The sequence below is a fragment of the Choloepus didactylus genome, chromosome 19, assembly GCF_015220235.1.
Source record: "Choloepus didactylus isolate mChoDid1 chromosome 19, mChoDid1.pri, whole genome shotgun sequence".
Classification (NCBI taxonomy): domain Eukaryota; kingdom Metazoa; phylum Chordata; class Mammalia; order Pilosa; family Megalonychidae; genus Choloepus; species Choloepus didactylus.
In genome coordinates, this window is record NC_051325.1 from 60,656,663 (window position 1) to 60,672,263 (window position 15,601).

The following is a 15,601-nucleotide window of genomic DNA, read 5'->3' on the forward strand; positions in this document are numbered from 1 at the left end:
TGCCCCTCGAGGGGCTCGGGGCTCGGGGCGGCCCCCGGGGTCCCCGCCGGCCGCGCTCCGCCGGCCCCCCGCGCCCGCCGCCGCCCGCCGCATAGCCCCGCCGCCGGCCGCGCGTCATCCGGCTGGGTGCGGGGCCCGCGCGTCACCAGCCCCCGCCGCCCCCCGCCGGGACCCCCGGACCGCTGACCCCGCGGCCCGCCCCCAGGGGACACGGCGAGACCCCCACGGGCGGAGACCATCACCCCCCCCACCACCAAGGTGGCCCCGGGCGGAGCCTGCGCGAGCAAGGGCAGGTCCTCGTGGGCGCTGGAGACGGTTCTCGGGTAACGGCACAGGGCGCGGGCGCGTCCCGAGACAACCCAGGGGTGCACCGAGACGCACACAGAGGCAGCCGCCGAGGGGGCCCCGCCGCAGGCCGAGCTCCCGGCCACGACCCCAACTCCTTCTGGCAGCTTCTAAGCTGCTGTTCATTCAATTCCTTTAGCCGGGAAAACAGAATACTTGACGCTGTTAGGAAAATGTGGCCCTTTCTCCGATTAAAACGCAATCTTTGCATAATTCGGAGCAAACCACGTAGAGGAACTATGCGTGAAAAACTCCCTAAATCATCACTGCATGCTTCCTCTACAGAGTCGTAATGTGCAGTCTTTAGTCGTGCTTAAAAATCATTTTCTAACCTGAATGAAAAAAAATCACGGAATTCGGCTCCCTTCAGCAGATATGGGCGGCAACGACCCGCCAGGGCAAGCCCAAGCCCTCTCCACCCCTGAGGAGGAGATACACCTTCAGGTACATTTGGAAAGCTCATTAGGTAGAGGCTCAGACTGTTCTATTGTTGAAATACCTTTCAAGTGAGCTCCATTGGACAGAAACCATCCACGCTTTTCAGTTAATTCCATCCAAGAGGGGGCAGAGAGTTCACATAAACAGGAAGCTTACACGTAATGATCAGATTACAAACACTCAAAACCAGTTACCTATTAGCAATTTAAAACGACATCAAGAGATAAACTGATGTGGCCAGGGTGGGGGGGTGGGGTGGGGGGGGTGAACCACAGAGAACCGGAACAATCTTAGAAAAATCTCAATTGTTACAAAAGTGAAGAAATCTGTAAGCTTTAAAATTATTTTTTGCAAGAGAAATTTACAGTCATTAAAAAACAAACTCTGCACTGGAAAGACATTCATATTAAATAAAAGAAAAATGCTCACCTGTAAGGTGAAATGTTAGAATTTAGATTATTTATTTACTAAAGAATCGTGTTTTTGCCTACCATCTCTATGAGCATGTTGTGATTCTGCATGCAAATTCTACACATGACAACACAAACCAAAGGTAATTTTTTTCCTTAATGGAAAATTAGGCTCTGCACAGAAAACAGGATTCCAGTTGAATAATTCTGCTTGCTGCTGTATCAACAGACTTTAACAACATGACAATCTTAATTTCTAGGCAATAAAAAAAATTTAAAATTAAAATCACTTGTTACCGAAGCAAAACAATACCTCCATCTATTTACTTCAGGCAAGTATTGAACACAAGATGGATTTTTTTTTTTTAATACATAGCCTCCAATTGATTAACTCACTCTGCTGAAGTTGCCAAAATGCTACCCTGGGTTACAATTTGAAATTCTCACACATGTACTTTATTTTCTTTGGCACAGTATAGATTCTGTCCTTTCTTTTTAAGGAATCAGCTCAATGGAATTTGAGGAGGGAAAAAAACATCCTGTATACCAGGAAATTCAATATATAGCTCCAGATATTTTATTAAAAAAAAAAAAAAAAGGAAAGAAAAGAAAGACAAGAAAAAGATCAAGGGAAGAATGGAGATAGCTTACATGCCCTCTTGTACTAGCTCTTGAACCCCAAATGAACTGTTCCTTTCCTTCCCTTATGCCTACCTTTAAGAACATAAAAACAGCAAGACAAATAACATGAGTATACATGTATGCAGAATTTACTCAAATGTTTATAGAATGAAGTTGTTATTAATGAACAACCTGTTTAAATTCTAGAGCATCTTTCTCTCAGTTTAAATTTTAAAAGCAAGAATATCATAATTTAACCCCCCAAACCACTGGTATTTGTGGAACAAGTATATGGACTGACTGGAACCATGGATTCCTAAATTTTTTTAAGAGTTTAATACCAATGCAAAATTTCTTAAACATGATAATATATCCATATAAAAATGAAAAATCCTTCAGCTTTATACCTCCATCAAGAACCAATACATATATTTATGGAAACAGTTCCTGCAAGAAGGGTAGGGCAGTGAGTGCTTGAGAAAAAGTTCCAAGTACAGTTTATAATAAAAGCACAATATTAGAAAGAAGGCAATAAATCATTTAGATTTTTTAAAACATTACATTTTTCAAAAGTAAACAAATTAGGCTATATTTGCAGCATCTCAAAATGGAGCATAAATTTAAATGATGAATTTGTTCTGTTCACTGATAGGAGGCTAACGTTACATTAATATATTTTCTTCCTGTCAAGAGTTATTTACATATGTACAGTATTTCAGTTAAAAATAAAACACCGTAAACTATATTTTATAGGGAAGTATAAGGGAAGGCAAATATGCAAGTCTATTAAAGACTTAAAACTTATAATAAACTACTTTATTGTGGGGAGGACTTTAAATAAAATAGTAGATAATAGGGGAAACAAATCACCAGCAGGCAATCTGAGGCTATGGAGGTCCCAAAATATATTCAGCCACTGGCTCTGCAACCTTTAAACAGACTGTTCCTGATCAGACTCATAAGGGAGGGGACACACAAAGTTTGCCCAGCCTCTGAGCGACTATCCTGGGTGTAGTCCCGGTGGCTGTGGAAGGGAAAAAGGTCATTTAGTGCATGGTATCAAAGTTTGAGGAATCTTTTCTCTCTCGGCAGGTATGAAACAATCAGTGCTCCTTCAGGTAAGGATAAGAAAATGTGCCAAGAATGAAATGACCAGGCTGCCTTTGGCCACAGAGTAGTTAATTCTGTTTTTCCAGCACAGCAGTGTCTACAATGTTCGGCCACTTGGGCTCCAGGGTGGCAAAAAAGGAAACATCGTGGTCCCGGTCAGACTGCAAAGCCAAGGCGGTCTCTTCAACGACTTCAAGATGAGGGTTACCGGCATTTCTAAAATATGCTAACGACAGAAAACATGAGTTTGAATCACATATGCCAAGAACTGTGTTCTAAAATGCACTCTAGTGTGTTTTTCTTGTTGTGGTTGTTGTTTTCTTAAACCACCTCTCAGGACAATAAATCATTTCTTCATTGTCTCAAAAATGATAAAATTGCATTAATGAAAGAGCATTTCTCGCATTCTGAAGCATAGGCGTGCATATTTTGAATAGTATAATTAAAAATATTTTAATATTATCTCTTCTTCCCTACAATACAAAAGAGTTGGCAAGACATGCAGGAGGAATGGATTGCTGGCAGGGGTTCCGCAGAAACGGGATGTATAAATGCAGGGCGGGGTTTAAGATGTTCTACATATGCAGTGTAGAAAAGAACTATCCAAAGAAAACAAATCTGATATTAAGTCCTGCAGGTTTAAAATAACTGATACATTGGCTGTCAATGTTTTCGTACCGACTACAAAATAACACCATTAAAACTTAATAGTGGTTAAGGCATAGTTTCTTATGCCACCTTTCTTAGCTTCTATGATCTCTCTTCATGTCCTGTAACTCAACATTTACAAAAGATCCTTTCATTTCTAGAAGACTATGTAATATTTTGCATGTTAGCATTTGCTTATTAAATGTGAAACCTGAACTACATTCATTTCCTTAGTTGTTTAATGAATAACATAAATATCGTGCATAAAAGTTAGTGTTAATTTACAGTCATAAATCTTAAGTATTTGCTACAAACACATCTAAAGAGGAAATCTAGTTGCTGCTTTAACAAGTGATATCATTTAAAACATACACATTCAGAAAAGTGGTCTACGTACCCTTTTCCAATAGTGTCTGCCTTAGAGCTTTGGCCAGCAAAACCCTGACATTTGGCACAGGATCTGATATGAGGCTTAAAAGGCTAGGGAGTAAGTATTCAACAAACTGGTCCACAGGGATACATTTCCTCACTCACCACTGCCTATGATGAAAAGAAAGACAAAGCCAGAGAGTCACATTTTCAGTAGGGATAGGCATAGTTTTTGCAAAAACATACACTTCTGTAATGCCAAAGAAGTAATCTCAGGATTTGTAAATTTGAGCGGTACGTGTGTGTGTGTGTGTGTGTGTGTGTGTGTGTGTTTGCATGTGAATTTTTAAAGCTCCATTGAATTTGGTTAGAAACACAGTTAACATTTTATTTTCATTCATTACCCAGCACTGGGTTACAAGTAGTAAAGAAAGCATAGGCTTTGGAGCCAGACACATCCAGGTTCAGAACCTAACTTGGCTACTTACTAGGTACATAGCCTTGGGTAAGTGGCTTAAACTTTCTGAGCCCCAGTTTCCACATCTGTATAATGGGGATGTTGTGAGGATGCAGGTGATTTATGCAAAGCTTCTAGTATGGTCGCGCCACATCCGGCCTGCCAGTAAGGTAAGAACCGCCACTGCTGTCACTCCCAGAACACGAGCTCTGAGGGCAGGACCGCACCTGTCAAGTAACGGCCAAATCCCAGAGCTTCACCCAGCACCCAGCCCTCTGCAAATAACTAGTAAACACTGCTCCTGAAATAAACACCAGCATTTGCACAATGCTTCCCAACTGACAGGTTTACATGCATTATCTCATTTAATTCGCAGACCCAACCTCAGGAATCAAAATTAGCCTAGTTTTATGGATGAGAACATTCTAGTCTCACATGGGAGTGACACCCAAAGAGCTCATGACCAACAAGTGGCAGAAGGGCTTAGAGTCCAGCCCAGCTATTTGGATTCCAAACCCTGCAGTTCTTTACAATAAAGGGTGCCCCGCTGTAGTGGTGAATCCTGTGGCAATGGCAGCTGAGGTTTACAAGTGTTTAGTTTCTACATGCTGGGTTCTCAGTAACACCGATGTAGAATCCCACTAAAGCTTCGCAACAGCACAAGAAGCAGGTATGTAGCACTGTCACCCCCATGTGACAGATGATGCACGTGAAGTTAGAGAGGCTCCTTTACCCACGGCCACACAGCAGGGAGGGAGTGAAATCAATCAGGCTTCAAACCAAGTGGTTCTGACTCCAAAGCCTGCCCTTTTCACTTCCAGGTTTTGATCCCCCTCTGTAGGGCTGCATTTAAATGATAATTAATATGGTCCTTAAGAGGTATACCTGGCCTAATACCCCTTCCTTTTGTTTGCTTATGTGGGGTTTCTAAATCTTTAACGATTAATTGGCGAATGCAAGAAAAGAAATCTCATTTGTTTTTCTTTATCAAAATTAATTGGTGCCTTTCCTTTTGTCTATTTCATCATGGATTTTCTAAATCTCAGATTAAGAATTTAAAAGTAAAAGCAAAATTATTTTATTTATGCTTTTTCCACAAAATGATCTGGAGCATTGGCATTTTCTTTACAAAAGGCTGCAGCATCAGGCCTATGGTTCGAGTATGATATATACCCTCCACCTCAAGTGCCCTCTGTGATGCCCCACATGCCCAACAGGGAGCCATGGCGAGTCCTTTGGTAGGGGTGGTTATGAGGGAGAGAGCTTTGGGTCTGGGGTCAGATTCCACTCAACCATGGCTTTACTGTCCAATCAGCAAAGCTGGGTGCTGGATTCATGAATACTCATGCTTGAAAATGGGCATGATAAAGAGTAAAAACTTGTAAAGTAACACTTTAGCAGGGAAAAAATCCATGCCTGTATACTTCCTGAGTGATCTTGCGCAAGTTACCTAACCTCTCTGGGTTTCAACTGCTTCATTAAAAAAAATAATAACTGGTCTAAGGTAACTGGTTGTGCCATGCTTGGTATACAGCTGCTTTTATTGTTGACGGTTAGATGTCAGACACAGAGGAGTTCAAGAAATGGTAGCCATTAGCACTGCCACGTTCCCCATCCAAACATAAATCACATCATCATTTCCAAGATGCTAGCTAGAGGGAATGACCTGAGGCAGCTGGATAGGCCGGTGTGAACTCCTCATCTGTTTCTTATGCTACTATAAACCATTGGTTAGAAATCTGCCATTTCATGTTTTATGCTAAAGAGGTTAAATAATTTCTGCCCTAACTTACTGCTCTGTTCTGCATCCCTCCTTCCCTCTAAGGTATCTGGTTCAAGTGAGTACAGCAATGGACACGACCCTGGACGGGGGTGGCAGGAGCCGGACTCTGAGTCTGGCCCTCCTCTGACCAAATGGAAGGTGCTGGAGAGCAGGGGCCTTTTTCACTTTCTGTCTCCAGCATCCAGGGTGTGCCTGGCATACAATAGGTGCTCAATCACTATCAATGGAATGGTTGAGTGTCCCCATTGGGTAATCCTGGGCAAGTCCCTCCAACTCCTGTAAGATGAAGGGGTAGGGTCCACTGATCCCCAAGTGCCCAGCTGGTACTCAAGGCCTGGGATTCTCACTCTAGTGAGCCTGATATCAACACCCGGCAAACATATACCCAGGGCAGATTCTCCCCCAGGCCACGCTAAGCTGACAAATGAAAGTGAAAGCTTGCCTCCCAACCCACTTAGGACAGTGCTGGAACCGTAGGATGAGCTCACTGATAAAATTTAATCCCAGTGCACTTTCACTGTTTGAGTAGAACTTCTACAGAATTGCCACAACCTGTGAAAAATATTTGAAGACCAAATTTTAAATGCTGCCATCTATTTGAATTACGAATACCACTCTACCTGGAAACCAGACATTTTTATGCACCCTTCCACCTTTAAAATGAATTTACAAGTATGGAAGAAAGGAATTTTTGTCACAGTAATCATGAGAAAACAGAGAAAAAAGATACTTAAACATATGGCCACACACACACATGTCGTAACTCACTCACTCACACAAAACCCTTCATAAAAATGAGATTAAAAAGGGACCAGCATTAGAAAAATATATTATTAATCTTAAGATTCCAAATTCTAGAATACCTTCCCTGCATAATAACTAAATCATATTTAGGAACATGTCATTTTCATAAGATCCTAATACCATCAGAGTACTTTAGTCAATCAATATTTTCAAATGAGATTTTTCCATCAGTATCCAGCTGGTATAAGTTCACATGAAACAGAATCAGCTTTTTTATGCTGGAATCTTTGCTCCTAAATACAGTTCTACAAAACCATGCCACAAAGTGAGCCCAACCTATATTTTTAAAAGACACTAAGCCATTGTTTAAAGGGTTTCGTATATTAAAAGATTAATCTACAATTTCCATCACTGAAGCATACTGCTTAACAGAAGAGCTATTCTGCAAATTGACAAAACTGTAATACCATTCCTAACTTCAAAATTTAAAAACTGGCTTCAAAGGTAATGCTGCCAAATTAAGACCAAAAAAAAAAAAAAAAAAAAAAAAAAAAATTAAGGTGTTAAAATGGAAGATACATCAACATTTCTGTTTCCAAAAATCACATACAGAAAAGACAATGATTCCTTACTAGTCTGAAGGAAATCCACCAGACTTCAGAAACCTTATCTGCACATAACTTTAAAGCAGTATGTATTAAGTAATTGTAAACATCACTGGGATTGTAGCGCTCCAATATCAGCTGTCTGAAACTTAAAAAAAAAATTATTCTTTTGGTCAGAAACACCTTATTAATGTCTCTTTGGTCTCATTTTGTCTTATAAAAATAGCTGGGCTGGGGAATGAACAAGGGAGACCTGACGAGGTCTGCAGTCAGGAAAATGCCGAAAGCAGAAAGCCGAGAGAGATGCTATGCAAAGAAATGTGAAAAGGAATCTTAATTCTCCATCACAAACAAACAGAAATCCAGCCAAAGTAAATAAATTAAACTTTGTAAAACAGAGGCTGAGAAATTTATGAATTCAGATCCAATATTTCAAATAGAGGTTATCAGTTCAAAGGCACATAAAACTTTAAAAACCAGGCAACATCAAAATAGCTAGAATGTCGAAGTTCTCAAAGATCAGCAGAAGGAAGAAAAGCTTAAGTGAGCCCTCACTGCCTCCTGAGTGCTCCTGAAACTGCAAGTTAAACTGTAGGCTTCTGCTTGCCTGCACACGGCAGGCACGGAACAGGAGCCTTTTTAAATCCAGCTAGGTCCGCTTAGAGAGAACCGGGAGTGCTTGCTCTTTACTCCATCAGAACACAATCCATCTGAGAGCCGGCTGGAAAAATCTGAAACCACAGCTTTCACTATTTCCTAATTGGGACTGGGGGAGATGGGTATGAAAATAAATGGCATTATTGCCACACAGGCAACAAAAGGAAATGAAAAAGATATTGGGAGGAAGTTAGAACCAGAAGCCAGGAGTGCCCGTGAATACTTTCATATCAGAAAGCCCTGTTTTCAGAAAAATGATACCAATATTATGGGCACGGGAGCACAGAATTCATATCAGCAGCCCTGGCTTCAATATCCACAGCAGAGATGGAAGATAGGAAGCGTTCAGACATCAGGCTGTCGGGGTGACTGGAGCCGTTCCCGGCCCGATCTCGGGCTCGGACCCGGTCCGGGTCCCGGTCTCAGTCCGGGTCCCGGTCTCGGTCCCGGTCTCGGTCTCACCAGCGAGCAGGGCTGCTGGCCACGAGTCGCAAAACCCACTGAGGTCCCGCAGGCTGCCGCTAGAGGTCGCAATGCTTTCATGAAAAACGTGGGTCTGTTTTTCTCTCTTTTAGAACAGTAAGCTGGAACATGGCATAATGACTAAAACCTCAATCTCTCAAATTAAGCATAATGATTAAAGAACGCAGCAAAAGGGAAAATCTTGCAGTTTGCCCCTGGCATTGGTCATATCATACCCTGAATAGCTGCAGAAGGCTGATGAATTTCTACAGGGAAGACAATTATTTAAGAGATTTCTAGGTGCCATTAAGAAAAATGAAAACTAAAAAGATACCTAAATGAATCTCAACCCGGTGAAAACTAAAACCCAACCACCCACCACCACAAACAACTCTGCTCAACACCACAGAAAGCACACTATACACATCGGGAAGGAGAAGTATTTCAAGTGATGTTTTCACTCTTCTAGAATCAGTAAAACCTTTAACATTCCCTGTGCCAGCACAAAATGGAATTAAATAACATCCTCACGTACAAAACCATGTACAGAGATGAGGATGTTTTTTGGGGACATTTTTATTTCATCATTGTCTCATCAGGATTAGACCTTTTCATGTCTCTCACTGCAGCATAATTTTCTAAGGAGCTGAAGTACGTAAACCACACTGTACCCGACAGAGAAGATGACACTCAGAATGTTCCACAAAGCTTTAGCAAAAAGGGCTCCGATTAATAGAAAAACATTGAAGAGCGGGTGATTCATCTTTTTTTGATTCGAATAAATTGCCTTATAGAACAGCAGAACACTCTAATTCTAAAGTGACTCTAGGCCTGTCTTCATCTGAAAATGAATGTCTCCCTGGAGACTGTGGTATTTGTAACTTGAAGCTTTGGAATTCAGTTCTTCCCTTAATAAAAACATAATCTCTTTATCCAAAAAACATACTATTACTGCTAGTTAAGAAATCAATTATCAGGTAGGAAAATTAAGAATTTATTCAATCTAATTTGCCTTCCCATATCCCCAAACAGGTTTTACTTACTCTGCTAGTTCATATCGAAACCTTCAATTCCTGCTGTTATCAGTCACTACAAATTCTTGAAGCTGACAAAGATATTCTCTCTTGTCTGCATGAAGCAGATATTTTTTTAAATGTATATATAAATGAAAATATATAATCCCTTAAACACCCCCCCCAAAGTCCCCCTTTTATTACACTTCTATGCATTTGTCACCAGCAGGAACCCTGTATTTCAAAACCTAGCACCTCGTAGCTGTTATCCGGTGTGGTTGGGGATGAAGGTTGCTGCTCACTGACATCAAATGTATCCTTGAAAGTTTCCAACCTTTTCCCCAGTTAGTACAGAGTACATGTGCTTATGTATTTCTAATGACCCCAGGTCTTCCTCCTTTCACAATTTCCTACCTAAAAAAAAAAAAAAAAAAAAAAAAAAAAAAGGCCAAGTCTGCATGTGCCGGGTGGAAACTGCCGTCTTACGGGACGCCGCGGCATCCCGGGGAGGACGCTGCTCGCCGGCGCCCTCTGCACCCGGGACAGCATCTGAGCTGGCGCAGTGACGTACCAAGTCCATCCAGGGCAGCTCGCGGCTGTGTGGATGTGAGTGATTAGTTTCTCTAGGTCATTTTCAAACTCGTATTTTTAAATTCATCATTCCTTTAGGAGTGGGGGGGGGGGCAAGGAGGGAAGCAGCAAAGTCTTGCAGAAAAAGCCCTTCGTGCAGCACCAAGACTGGATGTCAGCCCGGGCTCTCCCCCTGGGTGATCTCGGGGCAAGCCATGTCATTACCTCGGGGCCTCAGATGCTTTTTTTTCACGGAGCGTGCTAGGTTATATGTCTACCATTATCCCCAGAATCAAAACTCTGAAGGACAGGAAGATTAGGAGGAAAGATATAAAAATATTTACCTTTCACTAAGAGAACATTCATTTTAAGATTTCAACCAAAGAAACAGACATTTGTTTGGGATTTTTCCCTCATTGCTACCTTACATATCCAGGGTTAGAAAAAAAATTTTTGGAGAGAGATTTGTTTTTTATTTTTAATCCTTCTTCCTACCTTTTGAAAATCATACAGGTGTCTAAGAACTCCTATGTGCACTCCATCCAGGTCTTTAAAAATCCAGTGAAGATGGGCACCAAGTCTGCTGTCATTAACTGATCCCCAACAATCACAGCCAGCTCGTTGACAGAGAACACAAGGGCCCAACGGACTTTCCACTGTGGGTGTGCAGCAGACACATGAATCACAAGAACAAAGATCTCAAATGGCCTCTCTGGAGCAAAGCTAATAGAGCTAGGTGTGAGTCACTTAAAGCAGTATTTCATCAGAGGCCTGAAAAATGCCAGTCTGTATCCACATCCAACGCAGGTCAAGCCGTGACGCAGCTTCCCTCTCCTTACCAATTAGGGGCCCACCCTATTTCTGAGTGTGCCTCTGAAGGGGCTGCTTTTACCTACGTGTTGGAAGTCATAGTTGCATGTGTGTCTTTCAAGCAGTGCCAGTCCTGCCTGCCCAGGGCAAGAGCCACCCCAGGAGGCTGTAGGCACAGTGCGTGGCTATGTTGGTGTGGATGGTGGGCCCGAGCCGGGTCAGTCATCGACACGTACTGATCAAGCAGGGACTGAGTTATTATGTCCTGGAAACAAGGAAGAAAGGAAGACCATCATGCTTGCACCCTGGAAAAACAGGTGGTTGGGAATTTAGAGGTGAAAACAACAAAGCAGAAATCTGACAGGAACCAGAAGGCCTTCCTAAAGCCAAAGGGCTTCAGATCAGTAAACTTCTCCAGGGAGCGGGGCTTTCGACCTGGACTAAAGCTAAGGCAATGCCCACCACTCATTATTTAAAAATCAGTACAACATTTGATATGATATGGAACAAAGTCTAGAAGCAATGTTTGGTTAGTCTAGTGCCTACAGCTCTTGAGAATGGAGACAATCTCTTTTCTTATAACTGTCCCTAGAACCCTACACTCTGAATCATTGCTACATTTTTCTGACTGATGGGGCCCTGCCTTCTTCAGACATCATTTAGGTTTATATCTGTTAGGGCAACAGGATACAATAACTATAAATGTTTCAGAGAACTTATGGACAATAAGCCAATCTACAAGACAGAACAAAGTCAAACATGGGTCAAGGAGAAAAAGCTGTCAAAAACTTCAGATTAAAAAAGCAAAATGAATTGTATAGACACTAAATATTAATGCATACATTTCAAACTCTTTTGATGACAAAACTCTTATTTGGTTTGCTTTATTAAAATACTATTCTAGATTAGTCAGAGGACTTTAAATGCTACTTTAGAATTTACTTTTTTTAACTTAAAGAGGAAATATTAGTGACATAGATGATGAACTGAGATAAACAATTTAATATTGCTGCAAGGAAAAACTTTTTGGCTCTAATGGCCATTCTTAAATTTAACTTTCAGAAAATATTAAGTAGTGAGTTTGCTTTTCTTTTCAAGGAAAGTACCTAACATTTTCACAAACCTGTAACTTAGACTCCTGGTCCTCACACAGGCTTGAGTCCTGCCTCTGCTCAGTCTGCAGATGACCCTGGGCCCCTCCACAGTGTTCAGCTGGACCCTGCAGAGTGGATGGGGCGGGTTACCAATTCACTGCACAGGAGGAAGCTGCTCTGCTCCCCCTTCAAGACACCTCTGTCAATGCCAGAAAAGACTTCTGCAAACCAAGACCACAGCTTCTCTGGAACTCAGTGGTCTCTCTCCAAATGCTAAAATTACATTTTCACAGTTGTATGTGATACTGCATAGACCAGTCATTTTAAGTTGCCAGAAAAACAGATATCCATTTTAATTTCGAGGCTGCTGGGGGCCCTTACAAAAAGATGAAGGCTAACATTGGTGAGTACCCAACAACTTCAGTCTGTAGGTAGTACTCTCTAAGCCCAAGCCTAGTGTGGTTAACTGATGTCCAAGTAATAGTCACGTGTTTAGGGTACAGACAACCCCAAAGGAAAGATGAGTTTTGCGAGAAATGGTGGCGTCAACACCTTCAGCGTTTCCTGGGAACGCTGCGGCAACATTGGGCCTGAGAGGATGCGGGGGACGCTGAATCTGAGTGCAATGAGGTGGCTGATAAAGGATATTTACTTGGAAAAGCGTTCTGGGTTTTTCACATGTACAAACAATCCTAATGTTTGCTGATAAACCTTTACATTAGGGTAACAATTAAAATGAGCAGGAACATTCCACAGTGACATATTGGTCTCTGATCATTGATTAACATTAACTGAGATGGACCTGACCTTCTCCATCCACCACAACATGAATCTCCTACTTGCACTTGAAATGTCATACTGTCTACCAGCCTAATGGGTTCTAACAAATCAGCTCAATATATGATCCAGGAAAGTCGATTAATATACCAATAGATGCTGCATCTGCTCAGAGGCATGCTACCAGAAACTTCAATTCCCAAGGATTACACTGAAATGCACTGCTTATTTTAAGGGAGGACCTGAGGAAATAGAACTATAAGATCTCAATCTCTCCAAGTTAAGAAATTTCCATACACTAATAAAATATGCTATTGGAATCAATTTTTATCCTTTCAGGGATTAATTTTATTCCAAAGTCTTCAGTGGAACCATTATTTAAGACACTTATTCCAGGAGCCGAATTAAGGCTGAAGTAACCCTACACAGTCAAGGCAACCCAAAAAGGCATCTTGAGTTGATCCCCCAGAGATACCTCCACTGCAGCAGCAAGCTGAGCAGCCACCTGTGCAACCAGCGCTGCCCGCCCTGCCTCCGCCTTCCTACCAGAACCCCGAATCTGTCCTGGAGGGTCACCCTTCTCCTGCGCAGCACGTTCTCTACCCACTCCCTGTTCTAATCCAGGAGGGCAAGGTGCAAAATGGCCAGTGAGAGTGAGGGGGAACTGGGGAGGGATATGGCAGGTGTGTTTCTGGCACAGGTTTTCCTTGTTCTTCAAAAGAGACAACTGGGAAGAGAGAGTCCTTCTCCTTCCACTGGGCATTTTCATACCAACATGAGCCCATCAGGACAAAGTCAACACACTACAAGATGGCAGAATGGAAAGGTGGGAGGCATCAGTAATAGCCACTGAGCTAACCCACCCTGGAGCCTCCACCCTGAGCACTTCTTCCTGTCTTCTTATGTTGACAGAACATTTTCCTCACTGTTTAAGACTTCTTAGGTTTTTTTGTTTCCTTTTCCTTCTTTTGCAACTGGAAGCATTCTGACTGATCCCACCAGAACCCTGGAGTCAAACAAGTGAAGTCAAGAGCTCTAACATCCCATAGCGTGAGAGAGAGGCTCACCTATCCAAACCCTTTACAATGCCTGACTCCAAAGAGCTAACGTTGAGAAACCTTTTCTCTTTTTTTATTCACTTCTATATATGATAAAAGAAGTAACTTCTGTATATGATAAAGAAGCCACTAAGGTAAACATGACCATAACTTTCTACCTAACACGTGATTTTTCTCACTCCAGGTAAAAAGAATAACACGTGTTTCCTTGCCTCTTTTTCTTTTTAACAAACAAGCAAAATAGGCTCTCAATGCCTTTCTTACTAATCAGAAACAACCTTACCAGACTCTTACAAACATTTTATATTTGGGCTTTTTAACTTTTGTTTAGTTTTACTGGAGGAGGCCTGGGGCGAGGGAGGTGATTATTTTATTAATCACAAAAATAAAATTATAAACTTTGTGGATGGAGTAACAACGGGTGCTCTGGCCCCGGAGACCCAGGGGTTTGAAGAGACGATCCATCTTGGCACATGACAGGGAGAGCGGACAGAGGAGGCATGACTTAGTCATCACTGACCCCACTCTGATTTTAATTCTCTATTCTTACCCCCACCTAGGAAAGGCCCCAGCCTAAAGAGGTCCAAATGGAAGCTTAGTAAGAATTAGGGAATTAGGCACAGGAGCCTCCAACCACAAGAGAGTTGGAAAACTTCTAGAGAGAATCTAAGCAAGAAAACAAGTCCCAGGCTCCCTCCTCCCTCCTGCTGCGGGGACCCCTGTCTCACAAGGGGCTGGTTCCAGGCTGCTGGAAAAAAGTCGGTGAGCTGTTGGTCACTACTGATTTTTCAAACTCTCCCTTCCAAGAAAAGCCATGCCATGCAGTATCACTACTGGAGCAACCTATAAAGGGCTCCTATAAAATGAGGGTCTTTGTCAACTTTAACTTCTGGGAAGTGCATGAATTCGCACCCCACCCCACCCCACCCCCGCTATTATTAAAAGACATCAATGCCTGTTAGCAGTGAAACAGAGCTTTTATATGGTTAATGCCTCTAGGAACCAGTCCTCAACATCTTTGGAGAAGAGGGAAGGTGCTTTTTGGTCTCCCCTCCCTTATTTTTGTGGGAAGAGAATCGGAGTTATCAATCACTTGATTGATTGGTTGTCTAGTTATCCAAAACATGACCTTAAGAATAAAATTAAATTTGCCATTTATCATCTCTGCTGGGATATATTAATAAAAGAAAATGCGGCTTTGTGATTTCTGTCATCCTCGGTGGCTGAGGGTAGGGCACATTCTCACTGTGCTTTGTAATATCCTGCCCAGGGATAGCCCTTCTCAGAGGATGAAGCAGACAGAGTGATCTGATTTCCAGAAGCAGGGCTAGGATCTGAAATGGGCACTTCATTTAGATCTTCCATCAGTTTACTCTCAGACTCGTTCACGGAGTCAAGCTGGGCAGCTCTAAGTACAGCTGATAATACCTGAACCTGAGCTGTGGGAAGAGAAGTTTCAAGAATTTCATAACTTTTTTTGGTTTGGGGGAGTTTACTTGAGAGAAGTCTTTCTTCAAAACAGCACAGCGTGCATGGGGCCCTGGGAGGTATGTACCAGACGCCCATATCCTGTACATCTTTGCATTCTGCAGTCTCAAAACAACCTCTCAGCAAGGTGCTGGTGTGCGTG

The 15,601-nt window shown here is 42.3% G+C and overlaps 1 pseudogene; it reads right to left on the bottom strand.

Annotated features, from left to right (window-relative positions):
- Positions 1–1,828: 1,828 nt before the first annotated feature.
- LOC119515321 lies at positions 1,829–12,721 on the bottom strand (annotated as a pseudogene).
- Positions 12,722–15,601: the final 2,880 nt, after the last annotated feature.